Source organism: Pyrus communis, chromosome 16 (genome assembly GCF_963583255.1).
Source record: "Pyrus communis chromosome 16, drPyrComm1.1, whole genome shotgun sequence".
NCBI classification, from domain to species: domain Eukaryota; kingdom Viridiplantae; phylum Streptophyta; class Magnoliopsida; order Rosales; family Rosaceae; genus Pyrus; species Pyrus communis.
Window position 1 is genome coordinate 12,278,890 of NC_084818.1, and position 18,165 is coordinate 12,297,054.

The 18,165-nt window shown below is 36.9% G+C and overlaps 1 long non-coding RNA gene and 1 pseudogene across 3 annotated transcripts; one reads left to right on the top strand and one right to left on the bottom strand.

The window, feature by feature from the left end:
* The first annotated feature begins 8,741 nt into the window (after window positions 1-8,741).
* On the top strand, window positions 8,742-11,535 carry LOC137719819 (receptor-like protein EIX2; annotated as a pseudogene).
* Window positions 11,536-11,642: 107 nt separating this feature from the next.
* Window positions 11,643-14,542, bottom strand: LOC137719641 (uncharacterized). 3 transcript variants are annotated; one of them, XR_011066425.1, is made up of 5 exons: window positions 14,531-14,542; window positions 13,122-14,415; window positions 12,175-12,318; window positions 11,947-12,092; window positions 11,643-11,791 (listed from the first exon to the last, which is right to left on the bottom strand). It is a non-coding gene; the product is annotated as an uncharacterized lncRNA (long non-coding RNA). The 3 variants fall into 3 exon arrangements; XR_011066423.1 differs by having other exon boundaries at window positions 11,643-12,092; XR_011066424.1 differs by lacking the exon at window positions 14,531-14,542 and having other exon boundaries at window positions 11,643-12,092; window positions 13,122-14,142; window positions 14,315-14,514.
* Window positions 14,543-18,165: the final 3,623 nt, after the last annotated feature.

The following is an 18,165-nucleotide window of genomic DNA, read 5'->3' on the forward strand; positions in this document are numbered from 1 at the left end:
GTTGAAGGTGAGCCGATGCACTGGTCAATCCTCGAACCAACGAGCGAAGGGGATGACAAAGAAAAGATGGTCCAAGGAGTATACCATGTTGCAGTTGAAGAGGTCGATGAGGAGGAAGTCTCTGAAAAAGACATCAAAGAAGCTCTGCCACAACTCAAGGACAGAGGGCAGGTAACTGTTGATGACTTGAAGGAACTATACTTGGGCACAAGCAAAGATGGTCAGACTCAAGGGACATATATTATTGGTGGGTCTGCTTTCAGGTGGAATTTCATTACCTTTGTAGGCAAAGTACCAGTCTACTATGGAATAACAGAGGAGTCATTTCGAGCTAATGGCAGCAAAGAAACAGTTCTATAATCTTACCGTTTTCACAGAATGTGATTACTAGCAGAAATTATTAATTCTACCCCATTATATATATAAAAAAAAAGGATTTCATTGATAATTTGATCAGTTGAAATGGATGCAATGTTTTCTTTAGAATGGCTTATTCACCTTGATTCTTCAAAAGGGATCAGTGGACGTTGTAATATTAGAATGGATGTAATGATTTGATCAATTGAAATTTATGCCAGAAATTTTATTACAGAAGGACGGGCTGTTTGAGAAGTATCTTTATTGGAGATATGGTAACATTATCTTGACGTTGGACCATACATCTACTAGGACATCAACTTAAAACAGTTGCAGTGTGTCGAGTGTGCATGCAAGCTCAAATGCAAACCCAGGCCAAGGTAAGCCATTTGTTGCCATGACTCTTTCCCTTGCAGCTCCAGTTGCAGCAGAGCCCTTTAACAATCAATAATGAGCCCAAAAGTTGGATATTCCTCTCTAAATATATGCTTTTGCACAAGGATACTGTGGACACGCAACTATAAAGATAAATACTTAGTTGTTCATAACCGTTCTCGGGTGCCCAGAGACAATTCCTGAGTGTCCATTGAATCACCTTTTCGTAAGGAAAACAGCTAGACACAGTCAAGCTCATTCACAATGTGATAGATGTCCCCCACCTTAAGCCATTTGTTGCCCCAACATACCAGAGCATAGCGAGTTGGCTATAATAGTATGCTTACCCTTGAAATTGCACCCAAAGTTAGAATCCCTTTCTATAGTTTAGATTAGATTAGCATATTTCTCGAATCAGAAAAGCTAGATGTAGCCCCAAACTCAAGCATCATGATGGACATGAAGAGCATGATTCTGCTCTAAGCACTTGTCCAATAAATATTGATCTTTTTTAGCATAACATCCCACCAATTGAGTGCCTTGCTTTTAAAGGGTTTAACTTCATCCCATTGAGTGATTTAATTATCACTTTTGAAATTTGTGGTTTTGATAAAATTACTTTACACTAGGATTTCAATCCGTTGTTGAATAAAAAAATAAAAAAAGTAGTTTTGTGGAAAGCAAATTTGGTGGTTCCTCAAAAAGTGTCATTTTATTAATCATATTATCTAGTGAAATTATTGTATAGCGAGCATATCCAATTGGGACCCTAAATGAGGTTTCATAACCCTATAGTCCCTAAATATAGGGACAAAGAGTTTTTTATGGGCCAGAAAAGAGGTCCTCAAATTATTCCAATATGCAAGGACTCTTCGAATATCTCAAAGAAATTATCAAATGCGAGGATCGTATGTAGAAACTCGTCGGATATCTAAAAGAAATTATCAAATGCGAAGACCGTATAAGGACTAAAAGAGTGAGCCCCAAGGGTGATTTTGAGTGGGAAGCAAACCTAACCCACTTGATAATGCTTCACATCAGCTTATCTCACCACCAAATTGATGCAGTCAGTATTGGGCCTCACACCACACTTGTAACATCTTTGAGGTCTGGGTTAGGTTCACCTGGCATTTTAGACCCAATTCGTTAACCTATCCAACTCACTTGTTAAAATTAACATTTAAGTGAATGTTTAAAAGGTTGGGTCATCAATGAATAAACCCGTTAATCACTTGTTTTTTTTTTAGCATCTCCAAATGAGATGTTAAATTTTGAACATAAAATTTAAATTTGACAGCGTATGTGGCATTTTGACATCTTTTAAAGTTTTTATTGTCCACCCAATATGTCAAATTACATTATTATTTTATTTTATTATAAAATAAATCATTAAATTAATAAAAACTTAATTGCAACATTAATTGCAAAAGGGGACCGTTTCCCTTATATATTAATCAGGGCGTGTTAAAAAGAAAAGAGGAGTCAACAATAACATTAAGGACACTACTTCGCTGCTGAATATTTTAGCAGGAGGTCCTGCTTACACCCAATCCCGGGTGGACACGTGTCCAAATTAATAAAAAATTAATTGCAATGATGATTAAACTAATAAAAAACATTAATAATTAATTTTGAAGCTGCTGTCAAATTTGACAGCAACTCTCTTGTTGCCAATCCTGTTATCACCACATAGGATTTGACATTTCGGTTGGAGAATATTAGTGTGGTCTTTTTTTATTGTTATAGTTTATATGGACATTTTGACATTTCATTTAAAGATGCAGTCATTTTGGTCTACCCGCAAAACCCGTCAATCGAGATTGGTTGTGTAATTTCAGTAACAAAAACAACGATAGGCGCGGAGCAAAGGCCGTTGATGAAATATGTGGTCTACGAAGCGTTCAGGATTGAGCTGCCGGTGTCGTTGCAGTACGGAAAGGCAAAGACGGATATCCTGATCGACAGTCACAACGGGGCGTTTAAGGTTAAAGAAGGGGAGTTGTTGTCCTGATTTTCGAGAGAGCCGATGAGTTTGTTCCTGATCGGTTTGTAGGCCAGGACGGGAGAACCTGTTGAAGTACGTGTTGTTGTCGAACGGTCCGAAAACGGAGAGTCCGACAGTCGAGGACAAGTAGTGTGCTGGTAAGGGCCTTGTCGTGTTGGTTTCGAGGCTTTTGGTGCTGCCATTGCTATGACATCACTGAAAAGAGCTAGCTTCTGAGTTTTTCGTTTTTTATTTTTATTTTAGGGGACTTGTAGAATTTTTTTTGTTAGTGGATAATTGGTATACATTGCAATGCAATTTTTTTTTTTTTTTGTTTAAAAAAATTGTTAACGGGTGAAATAGATGATCTATTAGTATAACGGATTGAGTTGGGTGATCTATTAGCTTAATGAATTGGGTTTGAGCGATCCGTCAATTTAACGGTTTGATTGAAACCGATGCAAACCTAATAAAACAACCCGTTTACAGGTTTAGGGTTTGGACCTTGTACTGTTATTTGTAATAATTTTTCTTTTTTTTAATTTTAATTTGTAAGACTTGGTACTTCTTCAATGAAAATGTTTTCTTTGGCATTACTAGCATATGAGCATACACAAAGTGTGTGAATAAATTTTTTATTTTTGTTTTTGAAATAGAAGGAAAGAGGAAGAGAAAGCAGAGAAAGCAGCTTGTTCGTTTTATTGGTCATGCAAGTAGAGTTACTAGGTTCAGATACTCTAAGATACCTTGAACTACCAATTTTGTTTCTGCAATTCTTCCTATCATGAACTAGAAGATAAAATGTAAAGATCGTATTCTGACTGGAAATCTAACACCAAACAAAATTTCGTACGAAGCTACGTTTAGTAATTTATTTTAACAGGTCAGATAAAGAACATCCTATTGAAGGCCAAATTTCGATATCGGTATGAACATGAAAGCAACTCTTATCAAATCTCTACTTAGAATTTCCCATTACTGTCATAATAAGAACCTAACCTATGAATAACACTCAATTGTGGTTTGAAGTACTTGTGCTTAAAAGCAGAATCCCCCCTTTTCTTTGAATCTAATGATTCCTGCATTTGGTCAGTCCACATTTGGAGCGAGAGCAGCAGTGGAACAAAATCATTGAGAAGGCTAAATATATATACAACAAAACTTATTAGATATTTCTCCATTAATTAAACAAAAATAGAACCTCACTGTCATTCCATCGTCTTTATAGCCGATATTCTCTAGGATAACATATATAGCAGTCAAATCCCTTCTTAAGCAGGCTCACCAAGTAGTGAAAGAGAAGACCAGGAGGTACCGTGTGGGATACCCATCGAAACAAAAGAAGGAACCTGCAGAGGTAAGCAAAAAGAAATAAAGGAAGTCCAGGATACAGCTACCAGCATCATGTTAAGCATCTATATATGATTAAACTACTACGACGGTGTAGATCTGAGTGCTTCTAATTGGCACCCAACAGGTACGGTATCACTAAAAACCCTTGTAGTTAACTACCCTCAATTTTGGGGCATGAGAGATTGATATTAATTTTATGAAGTATCATTCACCATGAAAGGCACTAGACAAAAGTGTAGCTCTCTCAAGTCCTCACTAATAACAAATTAGAGTCACGTCCCTTTCCCAAGTTTTCAAATATTTCTGCTTGGTACAAGGTTCAGTATTAATACAAATAACGAATCGGTCAATAGTTAGAAAGTTGTCCTTCCAAGCAAATATTTCTGCTTTTTCACATCCCTTTCCCAAGTTTTCAAATATTTCTGCTCGGTCGCTCTCAGGGTTCATAACAAGTACTGCTTGAACTTCACTGTCCATTCCAAGGGCCGAAAGGGAAGCACCCCAAAGATAAGATACAATGTGCCAAACAGGGGAAACTTCTTGTGCTTGCATTGCATCGTTGAGAGCTTCGTGAGGCTTGTCACTCATGAGATAAGACAAACAACGCCGGGCAAAAATTGTTGGAGAAACCATTGTTTCAACATCAATGAACTGCAAGTGAAATAAAAATGCAAGCGATGATAACAAATGCAGATAAAACAGCAATCAAGGATTTACTAAGTTTTTTTTCGGGTTTTGTTCTTTTTATTGGTCATGCAAGTAGAGTTACTAGGTTCAGGTACTCTAAGGTACATTAAATTACCAATTTTCGCTAAACACGTCGTTCCTAACTGATTAAAAATGCTCCTCTACATTCAGAGAAGAAAAAAACAAAGTGCTCAAACAATCTACACAGTATAGCAGTCCAAGAGCATTCCTTAATCACATTTTCTCCAGCTTTTTACAATCGTAACTTTGGCTTCGTCGTAAACAATCAAATCTAAATGACAGAAAGATCGCTTTGGGCATCTTGAGCAATCAAATACCAAAACATTTGTAATTACAGAGTGGTAACTACACAGGCAGACAAAACTTCCCAGAATCTCACTCACATTATCATTTTGCTAAAAAAGACGTGAACAAAGTCGACGAAAAGTGAAAACAAAATATACCAAACTAGTCCAGTTACACAACCCACATTCATTCTACAACTAACAATTGTAAATCGAACCTGAAATGGAAAGACCCCAAAATTTGTGAGCTCAAATTGCAGACCTGAGAAATTAAATTGTGAACCAAGAGATTAAGTTTTCATTTTCTCGCTACCCTTTTCGTAAAAAGATCAAAGTTTGATTTCAGAAGATGAAATTGCGGGAAGAAAAAGGAACTTACAGGGTCGAGAGCGTTGGGCTTGGAGCGGTAATCAGCAGTCAAGAGGAAATAAGGAGCAATGACAGTGGCCACCATGGTTGTCCTCCTCACCAGCCCTTCGGTTTTTGAGTGAATCGTGATGCTTTTGCTTTCGCTTGGATTCTGTGGAAAGAAAAAGGGTTTAAAGATGGAGACTTTTGAGAGTTGGTTTTGGAGAAAGTGATTAAGTAAGGGTTTTTCATTGTTGGGAGGGGAAGAAAGCACAATATGCAATTGGAAGTTCAGTTTGACTTGGAAGCAAAATGGGTTTATTCCTTTATTTTATAAATTACTATATTAAAATATAAAAGTTTAAAAAAAATATACAATATATGAAAAGGAGAAAAGTGGGAGAGAGATGATTTTTTGGAATTTTTTTTTTTTTGGTTGAAAATGAGGCTAAAAGTAAGAGGCCAAACAAATTCATTCCATAATAAATCTAAATCGTAATATCCTAAGTTGATCTTCACGGATAAATCTAATTGAACAAGAAAGAGGAGTATCAAAATAAAAATTACCTAAATCTAAATTAAGACTATAGGCTGCTAAATTGTCCCCTACAAAATTCTTTTCTCTGTAGACATGCCGAAGTTTGCATTTGACACACCTTGACCCAGAATGTCCACTTGGACTCCGAATCGAGATGCGTTGATCGATACCAGGAAGGTGACCAAGCCATAAAGTGTAGTGATGTGGAAAAATGTGAATAAATTTAAACCTAAAAGTGTATAAATATAAGAGTGCGCCTATGCGTTCGAACCGTTGAGTACTTCGAGAATACGGTAAAATAATAGTTCGTATGAGTCACAAAATACGGTCCACAAAAGTCAACAATCTTGTTTCTAGGGGTACTTTCGTCAATTCACTCTTTTAAAATTAATAAAATCATAAAATTAGGGACGGGTTGTCATAGCATTGCCAAGATCTTGAAAGCAAATCTCGATAGGCCAAAACAAGGATACCTAAAGGATGATTATTGCCAACAAGTTGCAACGCCAAATGAACTATGACTGCAAAGTCTAATTCCACCAATAATTTATAATTAAAATGCAATGATGATGGCGTTTGAAAAAAAAATTTGGTTTGTGTGAAATTACATTATGTTCATGATTTTATTTTGATAATTTACTACCTTGAAGTTTCGTCGTTTTCAATATTTGGTACATGAAATTTTTTTCCCAGAGTCATACCTCAAGTCTTAATTTTGGGACAGTCTCATACATTTGTTAAGTTTTCCGTCAAAACCTTTGGTAACTGATGACGTGGCGCTCAATTGGACAATGACTGAGTGCCACATATCAATATGTGCCACGTGGCCATTAAAAAAATTAAAATTAAAAACTAGGGTAAGTTTTCAGTTTATTACTTTGAAGTTTCTTGGTTTTTCAATATTTCATACATTAAGTTTTGTTTTCATCCTAGTCTGGCACATAAAGTGATAATTCTTAGATAATTTCATACATCTGATAAACTTTCTAATAAAATCGCAGTTAACCTGTGAAATGACATCCATGTGAACAATGACTATGCACCATGTGTCAATCTATGGCCCACGTGCATATTAAAAAATTAAAAACACCAAGTTCCTGACGAGTTTAAAACTTAACCTAGGGAGACTCAGCCTTGCCGATCGCAACACGTTGTCACAAAGATTGAAGCGGGGTGTCGAATTTGAAACAATAGCACTAGGAGAGCCACCTTCAATTTGGAGGTAACTCGCTAGGAACTCCATAATTTCAACCCTTCATTTTATTTTAAATTTAAAAAATTTTAATATCCATGTGGGGCTTAAATTAACACGTGGCGCCCAGTCATCGTCCATGTGGGCGCCACGTCACATGTTAACTACTGTTTTAACATAAAACTTAATGAATGTATGAAACTGTCCAAGAATCATCATTTTAGGTACCAGATTGAAAGATAAAAACTTATATATGAAATATTAAAAATAAAAAACTTCAAGGTAGTAAATTGAAATTTATCCTAGTTTTTATTTATTTTTAATTTTCTTAATTTTCAATTTTTTTATGTCCACATGGCACCTAATTATTGTCCACGTGGGCACCATATCATCAGTTAACGGAGGTTCTGACGGAAATTTTAACGGATGTATGAGACTGTATGAAAATTAAGACTTGAGGTGTGATTCTGGGATGAAAGAAACTTTATGTACCAAGTGTTAAAAACTACGAATTTCAAGATAGTAAACTGAGATTAACCCAAGATATTATATATAGTGAAAATGCCATACTTATGAGATGAGGCCTTGATAAAAATCATCTTGGGGAATTTTAATCCACACAAAGGGAAAAAAGAGTGTTGCCACATCAAAATATTACATAGTTTTATTATGAATATAAATAATTATATCAAGTGGCTTTTCAAATCATTTTCGATTTTGTGCAAAAAGATATTAGTCAAGGATTTAAAGAAAATCCCCCTTTTTGAGTTGCTTCACTTTGATCCTTAATGTATTTTCATCTCAAGTTTGTCAAAAAAATTTTTTTTTGAGAACTGTTATTAGCAATCTAAAAATTCTATTTTACATTTCTCACAAGTAGGGGTACAACACGGGTTGGGTCAACCTAAATCTGCTCATGCCCAACCCGATTTCAAACCTAATAAAGAGGGTTAGAGTGAAGTACAAACCTGCCGAAACCCAACCCAACCTCAACCTGATTATTTATTGGGTTGTAGGGGTAGGTTCGATTCCTTTTTGTTTGGTTTTTTTGCCGAAACCCAACCCGACCTCCACCTGATTATTTATTGGGTTGTAGAGGTGGGTTCGGTTCATTTCTGTTTGGTTTTTTGCCGAAACCGAAAATCGAACCGAAGTTACCATTCGGTTTGGTTTGGTTTGATTTTTCTTGTGGGGTTGGGTTTTTTTTAATGTATATTTTCAATAAAGATAACACCGTTGCATGACCACTTAGTATTACGGTCTAGTGATATTTATTTTCACTTGTAAGTGAGAGGTTTTAGGTTTGATTATCGCCAAAAGTGAATTTGAACCACATTATTGTTAGTTCATTTTGAGGCTTAGCCCACTCCCTCACCCCTTAGTGTAGATAATATCATTTGTTCAAATAAAACAGAAAAAACACGGTTGCATGGTACACTATATCACTAATGTATGCATTGTTGAAACTTCAAAAGGAGGCCGAATGCTTATTTATTCCATTACCAAAAATAAGGTAAGATGCATATATTCCAGTACTAAAAATGACAAAACAATTAAAAAAAAATGATGCCAATAATTGTATCAAGCTAAAGCTTACTTTACATGGATAACCAAACAAAACAACTGGGCAAAAGCATTATTCAAACCTTTATAATTCAGGTTGGAAACCTTACCAACTTGAAGCACCTTGATCTCGGCGGCAATGACTTCGGTAATTTAGAAAATCTCAATTGGCTCCCTTGTCTTTCTTCGTTGACATATTTGGACTTGAGTTTAGCCAGTCTCAGTAATGTTTTTTATTGGCCGGAAGCAGTTAATATACTCCCCAAACTGACAAACTTGACATTAGACGGGTGTAATCTTCCTTCTCCTCCAGTTCGTTCCACTCTTTCAAGCATAAATTCTTCTAAATCTCTTTGTAGCATTTATCTTTCCTTGAACAGTCTCTCAACTTCAATCTTTCTGTGGATGTCCAACTTCAATACCAGCCTTGTTGATCTTGATCTCTATTCCAACCATTTGACCGGTTCAATTCCTGATGTTCTCGGGAACATGAGCACTCCTGCATTGTTGATCTCTCTGAAAACCAACTTGAAGGAGCAGAACCCCATTCTCTCTCTAGGTTATGTAGTTTGCAATCCTTGCTTCTTAACGGCAACAATTTGAGTGGACAGTTTTCCAAATTTGTTCAAATATTGTCTTCATGTGCTCAAAACTCCTTGGAGAATTTATGGCTCGATAAAAATCAACTTGCAGGGTCATTACCTGATCTCACCAAGTTTTTATCGTTGAAAGAATTACATATTTCTTACAATCAATTAAGTGGAAGAATACCTGAAAGTATCTGGCAAATGTCAAAGCTCCAGGCTATTGGCCTTGGTATGAATGCTTTGGAAGGGGTGATTTCAGATTCCCATTTCTCTAAACTCTCCAAATTAAGGGTATTAGATTTATCCTCTAACTCACTAGTTTTAAACTTCCATTCTAATTGGACTCCTCTTTTCCAACTGGACTATATAAGTTTGAGGTCTTGCAAGATGGGTCCGTATTTTCCGAAATGGCTTCAATCTCAGAATGAGTATTCATACCTCGATATTTCTGATGCTGGAATTGTGGATATCCTTCCAAGCTGGTTTTGGGGTATGACTCGTAACGTGGAAATTGTCATTCTTTCCCATAACCGAATTGGAGAAGTGTTTACAAATTTGACAGTGAATTTTGCAAATTATCCTGAAGTGCATTTGAGTTCGAACCAAATTGAAGGTCAAATTCCCGCAACTCTATCACAAGCATCATATTTGAATCTCTTTAATAATAACATTTCAGGTTCTATTTCTTTCTTGTGTGCAAATGCAACTATGCGATTACGTTTTCTTAATCTCTCATACAACAATATCTCTGGAGAACTTCCAGAATGCTTGACACATAGCAATCTCATCATGCTTGATTTGAGTTCCAATGCTCTTTCGGGAAAAATTCCTACCACGATAGGCTCCTTGTTTGGGATCGAAACATTTGAATTAAGAAGCAATGAGTTTGTGGGAGAGTTGCCCTTATCCTTGAAGAATTGCAGGAGTTTAATGGTCCTTGATCTTGCAGATAACCAGTTGTCGGGATCAATACCTAAATGGTTGGGGGCTAGCTTTCGAAACTTGGTTATCCTAATGCTTTCCTCTTACCACTTCAATGGAAGCTTGCCGTCGCAACTATGTGATCTAATATACATTCAAATTTTGGATGTCTCTGTGAACAACATATCTGGAGGAATACCGAATTGCCTAAAAAAGTTGACCACTCTGGCTCAGAAAGGAAATTCATTTCTAACCGTCCAACATGCTTACTCGAGAATTGCTGATCAACCATCATCCTGGGAGGATCTTTATGAGGACGATGAAATCTTCATATGGAAAGGAAGCATGCGGGTTTACAGGAATACTTTGGGGCTTGTGAGAAGTATTGATTTCTCAAGCAATAGATTGACTGGGGAGATTCCGAGCGAAATCAGTCGTCTTGTTGGCTTGGTTTCTTTAAACCTTTCTAGAAACCAACTTACAGGTCAAATTACTCCAGACATTGGAAAATTGGAGTCCTTGGATTCACTCGATTTGTCGAGAAATCATATAGACGGAAGAATTCCAACAAGCCTTGCTCGGATAAGTCGTCTTGGTGTCTTGGACTTGTCACACAACAACTTGGTTGGAAAGATTCCAACTGGCACCTAGCTCCAAAGTTTTGATCCCTCTGTTTATGCTGGAAATCCACAGCTCTGTGGACCTCCACTTCAAAATCCGTGTGATATCGAAGAAATGGTTCCAGATCAAGTTAGTAACGAAGAAGACAAGGATGATCAGCTTACACGCTACGGATTTTACATCAGCATGTGGCTTGGGTTTTTTGTTGGATTTTGGGGAGTTTGTGGAAGTCTGATATTCATAAGGGGATGGAGGTACACATACTTCAAGTTCTTGAATTCGCTGAATGATTGGCTTTATGTGAGGGTAGTGTTGATCAAGCGGAAATTAACGGATGCTTAATAGATAAGCTGTAATTTGCGGTATGTGATCTTTCTCTCATTGATTCATCACGATTAATTTGGTTTTTATGATCAATTGTCTTCTTCGAACTTACCGGTGCTTGTTTATTTTTATCAGTAGCTCCAGGCATCTTCTTCACTTCAGTTCAACTGCGTGGCTTCCATGTCTGCATAAGCTATCAAGTGTTAGATGCTGCTTCATTCCAGTTATACCGAGATTGCAGAAATGTACCAGGGATATGTTTTCCTTGGTAAATGATTTGATACCGTGCCTCGTTTGTAAGAACTTTAATTCATTGGGACTTCTCCAAGCAACTGTTTTTTTCTGTGAATATTGTTAAGAAAGATGTTATTGTAAGTTGATTTTTAGTTGGCTTTGGTGGGATTAGAATCGTATGGAAGAAAATGTTTGTAAGATATAAAAGATTATGTTACAAAAGATATTACTATTTGCATTGAAAACGTGTGGTACACTTTTACATACAAAAGATCATGTACATGCAAAAACGATTAGATCGATAACAATACTTATACAAAAGATTACAAAATTTTGGAGTATTTACATGCAAAATAGTAGGAAATATTGATTCATTTACATTGACAAAAGTGTTCATTGAACCTGTGAATCAAAAGATATATATGAGATTTAATTCCAGTGCGAGAGAGAATTGGAGAAGCAAGGTTATGGTTTTAGGTTGAGAGAAACAAACATGAATCACAGATGATGCAGCGGATGATTAACCTTAAAAATAACAAAACTTGAACATGCAATACCTGAATTTATATCTTGGTTAAGACATTCACATAGAGAACGAAATCCACGATTGTGTGCAAGCTAATATGATTGTGAGTTCTTACTTAACAAAGCTTAAAAGCCTTTGGGATGAACGAGATGTACGATGCTCAATCCTGGCATGCCGCTGCTAAACAAAGAAGGTGATCGCTTCATATGTGGAAACTCAGAAAACAATGAAGCTTCTCATGGGTTTGAATGACTCTTACACTACTGTCGGTAGCAACATTCTCCTTCTGGAGCCATTACCCACGGTGAACAAGGCATACTCATCGGTTCTTCGACATGAGCGATAAGCAGAAGTTTCAAGTGGGAAGAACTCTGCCCAGCCGTCATGAACAGCAGCCGAGAGTCTGAACAAGAGGACAATGGATTCAGTTAATTTTGGACGGCATATGATTGCTTTGGTCTTCGTAAGAAGTTTATATATACTGAAGAAATTCAGTTAATTTTGGACTGCATATGATTTTTTTATTCGTCGTAAATTTTAGTTCAATGGATTGGTTGCAGTAGGGTTAACCTTTTTATTTTATTTTTTATATCCAAGTAGTAATATATCTATGTCTAACAACGGTCAGACGATGTTTGACGAACTAATTATTACTTTCTTCATCAGAAATAAAACACTAGGAATCCTATGTGCTTTCTGTACATAAATAACAAGCTTCTGAACGACATCCTCCCTACCACTGTTTTTTACAACTTTCTATTTTTTCTTTCCATTTTGTCAAAGTAATTCATATATTCGAATCATGTGACACACAAGAAATCAAATCAAATAAAACAATTCAAATACAATACACACTGCAAGCGAAATAAGACTGTCGGCAACGATAACAAATGCAGAGAAAGCAGCAATTAAGGATTTACCTTTTTTGTTTTTTCTTTCAGTTTTGTTCTTTTTATCGGTCATGGAAGTGGAGTTACTAGGTTCAGATACTCTAAGGTACCTTAAACTACCAATCTTGTTTCTTACTATCAAGAATTAGAAGATAAGATGTAACAATCATATTCTGACCGGAAATCTAAACCAAACAAAATTTCGTACGAAGCTGTGTTTAGTAATTTAATTTAACAGGTCAGTTAAAGAACATGAAAGTAACTATTATCCAGCTCTACTCAGAATTTCCCACAAGTATCATAATAAGAACCTAACCTGTGAATTGCTCAATTGCGGTTCTGAAGTCCTTGTGCTTAAAAGCAGAATCCCCCCTTTTCTTTGATTCTAATGGTTCCTGCATTTGGTCAGTCCACATTTGGAAAAGAGCTGCAGTGGAACGTAACTATTGGGAAGGCTAAATATGTATACAACACAACTTATTAGATATTTCTCCATTAGTTAAACAAATATAGAACCTCATTTGTCATTCCATCGTTTTTGTAGTCGATATTCTCTAGGATCTCATGTATAGCAGTCAAATCCCTTCTTGAGCAGGCTTCACCGACTGGTGAAAGAGAAGACCAGGAGGTACCGTGTGGGATACCCATCAAAACAAAAGAAGGAACCGGATATAGCTACCAGCATCAAGTTAAGCATCTATATTTGATTAAACTACTTACTACTACGATGGTGCAGATCTGATTGTTTCTAATTGGCAGCCAACAAGTACGGTATCAATGAAAACCCTTGTAGTTAAGGACCCACAGTTTCAGGGCATAGAGATTCATATTTTATAGAGTATCATTCACCATGAAAGGCACTAAACAAAAGTGTAGCTCTCTCAAGTCCTCACTAATAACAAATTAGTGTCATGCCCCTTTCCCAAATTTTCAAATAATTTCCGCTTGGTACAAGGTTCAGTATTACAACAAATAAAAAATCGATGGATATGAACTTACACAAATAGCTGAGATTGTGTCCAGTGAAAAGAAGATAGCGTATGACTATATTGCTTACAAGACTGCCCTAAACTATAGATCTACAAACAATTGTGTGAAGATTTTAAGCAGTCAAACTATGCTCCCTGAGTAAAGTTGGGAATAGAATGCTTAATAAGAGAAACAAAGGAGACAGAACCAACCTCAATTTCTTCCTGAAGAGGAGTCAAAGAAGCAACTAATGACTTTGGATTTGGTAGCTTTCGGGGTTCAGATTGTAAACATAGTGAAGCCAAGTGTGCCAACTCAGTACCATCATCATTAGAAAGCTGTCCTTCCAAGCAAGAATCTGTCAGCATCTGAAGATTTCTGTCTCGAATCAGGTCTCGGGCATGGGACAAAATGATCAACCACCAGATGAATAAATTTACTTACTTGTGTTTACATATCCTAAGAAGGATAAATCCTCACGCAGAGTTCATAACAATTGAATTTAAACTATATTTTATCGTAGGTAAAAGAGTAACTTACATGGCTAGAGGGGATACGCTTTCCGCTGAGAAGATCAATCAAGAGAGTCCAAATCTATATATTGCACATTCTTGTGTTACTCTCCCTGCAAAACAAGGGATCTGCGGTGTATAATAATTGCTGAACAGCATACTTAAAGGATGTTTGTCAAGTAAATCATAAATTTGAATGAGTTATTTGGAGCAAAAACACCGTTTTTTTCCACGATATACCCACCAGTCCTAATATATTCAGGAGGTCGTCGGATTTCAGTACCGAAAACGGCCAAATATTTTGTAGGTTCAAAACAAATGCAAGTGCCATTACAATAGCACTAACCCTTTTTAATTTTCAAGACCGCCATCCTCCTAACTCAACTTAACAAAGAAACTAGCCCCAACTAGGCCCAAAATCGTCAAACTCATAACCGCCATAGAAAACAACTCCACGTTCTCATCTCCAAACTGAACAGAAAAAAAAAATAAAAAAATTCATCAAGAACCAGAATCAAAATGTACTTTTTCCAGAAATCGGTGGTCGAATTGGCCTCCTTATAAGTACCTGATTAATTGGTCAATTTCTATATCCAAAATTATATTCTCTCTTTGGATGCCAATCATCTGCGACGCCGGGACTTCGTAGATCAAATGCTTGCACCTGAGGCAGCTTGACGAAGCTGAAATCGACAGAAACAGCACGACCTAGACTCCAAAAACCCAAAACCCCGAAATTAAAAGCTTCCCTATTGAACCAAATTAACAACGGGTTCTTTCGCTGTCTGCGTCTTGAGCCAATCCAAATCCCACCGTCTTATGGGTTTGGCTTAGGAAGAGTTTAAGGGAAGCTGGAACTGTGAAAGTCACCACTTTCATCAAGGTTGAAGCAAGAACCTTGAGTGTCGCAGCTTTGGAGAGTGGAGATGCTCCTAAAACTGCTGTTACCCCTGCCTCTACTGCCAGCAAAGGTCAATCAGTTAGTAGTTGTTTCCAGGGAGTATCATTTGACTTTTCCCTCTCACCTTCACAATTAATAACAATCTTTCCAACCATATCCTTTGACCTCTAATGGGACATGAGTGTTCCAGTGTTTTCTAAGACATGCTAAGCCACTAACATCCACTACTGCCACTATGGTCTTGAACTTCTTAGTCTGGCCACGAAGGGCCTCTACCAGCAGAACGTGTGCCTTGTCCTTAACTTGAAGATCAGCAAACTCAACCTGATTTAAGTTCGGATCCCTTATTTTATTAGTGGGAAGGTGACCAGCATTGTTCATAGAAATTCTCAGCCCCTCGACTGCAATCTGAAAGGCATAGACTTCAAATATAACATTGGTATCTACAGCTTCACCTCTGTTCACATCGTAGAGCATCTTTTGAGCATTAGCTAAAGCCTTTCCCATTGCCGGGAGATCAGAAAATAATAGTATGTAGATCTAAAGAAATGGATAAATCGACTGAGCAAACTGTGGGGCCTAATAATTGGATTGCAGCTGAATTTTTTTTGACGCCACCTCAAAAACAGAAGTTGATGGACTTAGCCTCGATATTGATAAATTGATATAACCTCATCGAATTCGACCCAGCAACTGCACCCACGTTCTGTGGAACCAAACCACTAACCAACGCGGAACTTGCTCACTGCTTCAAGTTCACCTGGGTATTCTCCGCACCAAAACTTTTTACAAATGGCAATTCAAGCACCAAGAATGACCATCCAACCTCCTGAGCCACCCTCGTGGCTCCCAAAAAATGTCCATGAAACCAACCCCAAAAATCTCTTGTAAAACCAAGCTTCCTGCAATATCTTCATCCTCTCCTAACTCAACTTAACAAAGCAACACTCTAATTCTTTCTTATAGCCAAAACTAGGCCCAAAATCGTCAAACTCATAACCGCCATAGAAAACAACTCCACATTCTCATCTCCAAACTGAACAGAAAAATAAAATAAAAAAATTCATCAATAACCAGAATCAAAATGTACTTTTTCTAGAAATCGATGGTCGAATTGGCCTCCTTATAAGTACCCGATTAATTGGTCAATTTCTATATCCAAAATTATATTCTCTCTTTGGATGCCAATCATCTGCAACGCCGGGCCTTCGGAGATCAAATGCTTGCACCTGAGGCAGCTTGGCGAAGCTGAAATTGACAAAAACAGCACGACCTAGACTCCAAAAACCCAAAACCTCGAAATTAAAAGCTTCCCTATTGAACCAAATTAACAACGAGTTCTTTCGCTGTCTGCGTCTTGAGCCAATCCAAAACTCCCTCTCTCTCGATGAGCGAATGAAGATGGAAGCCTTTGAAATAGCCTCAGAACTCTCGTGAGTTAAAGAACCAGAACCTTGAAGGTTGTAGTAATATTGGGACTCATGAAATCACATACGGCCCAAAAAGAGAATTAAGTTTTGAAGGGTCGAGAAACTACACATTTATTTGGGCCACAGAAGAAAGCCCGTAATCAACAACCGCAAGTTGTTTCGTCTACAGTACAAATTGGAATGGGGTTTTCAATTCCTGTCGGAGACAATCCTATTCTCCCCCTCTCTCGCCGTTGAAAAACAAATCAACTGAACAAAAAACAAAAAAAAAAAACAAAATTAAAGTTATAGGATTACATGGTCACAGCCGCAACTCAGCTTTAATCCACCTAAAATCCATTCCAAACTCCAACTCCCTCTCTTTCTCTCTTCAATTGGAGCAAGAACCCCTCTTTTCAGGCCCTCTTGCTCCCTATTTCCCTCTCACAAACAAAAGATACCAACTCAATGAAAATTTTTAATTTTTTTTTATTGCACTGGGTTACAACAACCTGGTTCTACTTGTCAGCTTGTCCCTTCTCAGCCATCAAATCATCATTCGCACGGATGGTCCGCACCCTTTGTCTGCACCTTAGACATGCACAATCCGTCTATAGTACAAGTTGGAATGGAGTTTAAATAAAAAAATAAAAAATTTAATCTGAAAATTTCATAATGTTGGTTCTTGGATTGTTCGTCTATCAGGGTTGTGGATGTAATCACTCTCAAGTACTTTCCCTAAATCTTTGAACTACTTCTTTTGTGTGTAGCCAGCGAGAAGCAGTGGACTGAGGGTATCTCAAAGGAGATGCCAAAAGATAAATGTTAAATGTTAATTTGATAGTTGATGTGACAATATCAGATTTTTTTTCTTTTTCCAACCGATATGTTTCTTTGTTATAAATGATATTTATAGGACCTATTTAAAAAAGAAATCAATTAAAATACATTTTTTAAGATCTATAATTGGTGCGTCAATAGAACTCACATAATAAAATAATTAAAAAAATTTGACATCGTCTTTTCTCATATGTCAAATTTGACGTATGAAAACTCATATGTCAATCCACATAGGATTGACATATCAGTTGGAGCTCACTTCTACCTTCAAATTTGATTACATGGAATTTCACCTAGGATTTGACATCTCCTTTGGAGATGGTCTGAAGATGGTCAAATTTGGGATGGCCAAAATACCCACGCGTAGGGTAACGCGGTTATCCGCTCATTTAAAACTCACGGTTACGGTTATGGATAATCATTTAAAAAATAAACGGTTATTGGTATACTTGTTTACCTGTAAATTTTAAATGGGTGGTTAAGAGTATTACCCGCGGTTATAAATAGATACCCGTTTAACTATTTATTTTAATATATTTGTTAACATCTTTGAACTCATCTGATGTTATACGAATACTAGAATGGAAATAATACCAAATTACAAATGAAAGCTGGGGGGAATTTACTAAAAAGGCATGGTGATATTTGAGATTGCTGCAAATTATGTAGCATTTCTGCCCTTGTGTTGATATTTCTCCTCAATTCTTAGCAAATTTATTAAAAACGTCG